Raw genomic sequence first — 3,658 nt, forward strand, 5'->3', positions numbered from 1 at the left:
AAAAAAAAAAAAAAAAGAATATAGATGCAAATCCTAAACATATTATTAGCAAATTGATCTTTTATGCATAAAATACAAAATAATACATAAAATATTATACACCATGACCATGTTGAATTTATTTCAGGTGTGAAAATTTGGTTCAGTGTAGAAAATAAATCAATGTAATCTATAGAATCAATAAAATAAAGGAAAAAATCATCATAAATATTGACAGAAAACTTGACAAAATTCTTTCATCATAAAAAACTCTTAGCAAAAAGGAATAGAGGGGAACATCCTAAATTTGATAAAGAATATCTACACAAAACCTCTAACAAAGATCATACTTAATGGCAAAAAACCTGTACGCTTTAACCCTAAAATTGGGAACAAAGAATGTCCTCTGTCACCAGAAGTACTGGAATTTCTAAGAGAAGAAAAAGAAAAACATTATATAGAATAGGAAGGAAGAAATGAATCATTTCTATTTGCAGATTACATGACTGACTATCTAGAAAATCCCAAAGAATTGAATAAAAACTCCTGCAAACTAATAAGTAAGTTTAGCAAGGTTGCAGCATACAAGGTTAATATTTTGAAAATTCAATTACTTTCCTATACACCAAGAAGCTAATCATTGGAATTTGAATTTAAATATATAATACAATTTAAATAGCACATAAATGAAATACTTTGGTATAAAAACTAAATGTGTAGAAAGCCTATATCCAGAAAAATATAAAACACTGATAAAAATTAAAAATTAAATAAATAAAATTATATTCCATATCCATGATTTGGATATTCAATACTACTGAGATGTCCATTTTTCCAGAATTGATCTTGTAGATTTGACACAATCAAAACTGGCATCCAAGAAAGATATTTTATAGATCCTGACAAACTGATTCTTTAAAATGGAGAAGCAAAAGACTAGAATAGCCCATACAAGACTGAAGAAGAGGAACAAAGTATTGAAGAAGAAGAACAAAGTTGTAGGACTCAAACTACCCTATTTCAAGATTTACTACTGCTAAGGTTATCCTAATAATGATAGTCCAAAGAATAAATACATAGATCAATGAACCAGAATAGAGAGCCCATGAATAGACCCATACAAATATCATAAACTAATTTTTGACAAAGGATTTCAATTCAGTGGAGAAAGACAGTCTTTCAAATAAACAGTGCTAGAAAATTGTGTTTATATGCAAAAAATACAAAACCTCGATCTTACACCTTTCACAAAAATTAAGTCAAAATGGATCATAGACCTAAATGTAAAATACAGGATTATACAGCTTTACAGCTTCTAGATGAAAATACAGTACAAAAATCTGTTACCATAGGTTTAGTGCTGAGCTTTTAAATACATCAAAATTATGATCCAAGAAAGAAAAAATTGATAATTGGATTTTCAAAATTAAGCATTTCTTCTCTGCAAAAGACACTGTTAGGAAAATGAAAAAACAAGCCACATACTGAAAAAAAAATTTGCAAAACACATATCTATTGAAAGCCTCATATCACAAATGTGCAAAAAACTATTAAAACTCAACAATAAGAAATAAATCAGCCAATTAAAATGATTGAACAGACATTTTTTCAAAGATGTACAGATGGCAAATAAAAATATAAAGAAGTGCTTAATTTCATTTGTCAACAAGGATTTAAAACTAAAACTACAGTGATATATAACTACACATCTTTAGGATGGCTAGAATCTGAAACACTGATAATACTAAATGATGGTGGGGTGCAGAGCAATGGAAATTTTTATTAATCAATAGTGTGCATTCAGATCACCACAGCCACTTTGGAAGGCAGTTTGACAGCTTATTACAAAGTTAATCATGGTCTAAACATACAATGCAGTAATTGAACTCCTATTTACTCTATTGATCTGAAGACTTACAGTCATACAAAATTCTATAAAATTGTTGATTTATTCATAATTGCTCAAACCAGAAGCAAACTATATGTCCTTCAAGAGGTGAATGGGTAGAGAATCTGTGATGTATCAATACATGGGAATATTATTCAGTGAAAAAAAAAAGAAATGAGCTATCAAACCATGAAAAACATAAAACTATAAATGTAGGGGCGCCTGAGTGGCTCAGTCATTAAGTGTCTGCCTTTGGCTCAGATCATGATCCCAGGGTCCTGGGATGGAGCCCTGCGTCGGGCTCCCTGCTCAGCAGAAAGCCTGTTTCTCCCTCTCCCACTCCCCCTGCTTGTGTTTCCTCTCTCGCTGTGTCTCTCTCTGCCAAATAAATAAATTAAATCTTTAAAAAAAACTATAAATGTATATTGTTAAATGAAAGAATCCAGTCTGAAAGAATTATATACTGCATTATTTCAATATATATCATCTGTTAAGGTGAAAAACAGAGACAGTAAAAAGTATCAGTGGTTGCTAGGAGTTCAGTGTTGGGGAAGCACTAGGCAAAGCACAAGGCAGTTTATAAGGCAGTGAAGCTATTATGTATGATATTCTAATGATGGATGCATATCACTATGGATTTATCAAAACTCATAGAAATTTACTGCACAAAGAATAAACTTCAATGTATGTAAATTTTAACAATTAATTTAGGAGGTTCAGTGATCATAGGATGGAGTACAGAACGTGACAAAGGTATATGACAGCATTTAAAATATAAGAAACAGCCTCACTGATGGAGGTGGTGGAATAAGTGGTTGACTCAGGTAACTTTGAAAATGAGTGGAGGGTACAGGTTAATTCACAAAGAATCAATCACTTTCCTATACACCAGAAATGATGAAGGAACTATGAAAAAGAAACTGTCCATAAGAATTTTATTTTGGTTGGCAGAGTTGCACGTTCCCATAGAAATACAGGTTAATATTTCTGAAACCAATATGTACATGTATTCTGGAATTGAACAATAGAGTAAATGGATGATGGGTAGTGGGAGCCTGGTTTCTCACTGTTGGTGTGGGAGGATATTAGAATGATCCATATGGAAATGAACTAGAGTTGAAAAATATCAGTGTGAACCCATGTTTATCTTAATATTGACAAGGAAGTTTAGATACATGTATGAACAGAGAACACACACATATAATATAATATGTTATATTATGTTGATCTGTCAGCTGAGAGGACCCAGATGCAGAGGACAACCCAGATCTCAGTTTTAGCAAAATTTACCAACAAAAAGAGCCAGAGCTCTTGGATGATATGGTTGATTAAAGCACTAGCACAGAAAATATACAAAATCAGCCTTGAGGGGAGTCAGAAAATAAGAAAGTGCCAAACACACATTCACACACAATAATGGGAATATGGCAAAGGGGTAATAGGAGCCAACTGAAAGACCCTCAATGGCCAAAGCTGGATGAATTTGAGCAAGAAAACAAATACGACAGTATTGGATGATAACCCAAAATATAAAATATGTATCCATAATTCCATATTGACATAAACACATGATTAAATAAACAAATTTGGTATATTAAACAAATTTGAAGAATTTAAAATAACTTAGAATATTATTAAATAATGTAGGTTCTTTTCCCTGAAGTATGTGAGGCATGACTCCCCATTCCTTAAGTGTGGGCTGCACATAGTGACTTTCTTTTAAAGAGCACAGTATGAAAAGAGAGTAACTATCGTAGAGAAAACAGACAAGTCTAACATCAGCAAAGATAA

Source organism: Leptonychotes weddellii, chromosome 4 (assembly GCF_054177405.1).
Source record: "Leptonychotes weddellii isolate Sample4059 chromosome 4, ASM5417740v2, whole genome shotgun sequence".
Lineage (NCBI taxonomy): Eukaryota > Metazoa > Chordata > Mammalia > Carnivora > Phocidae > Leptonychotes > Leptonychotes weddellii.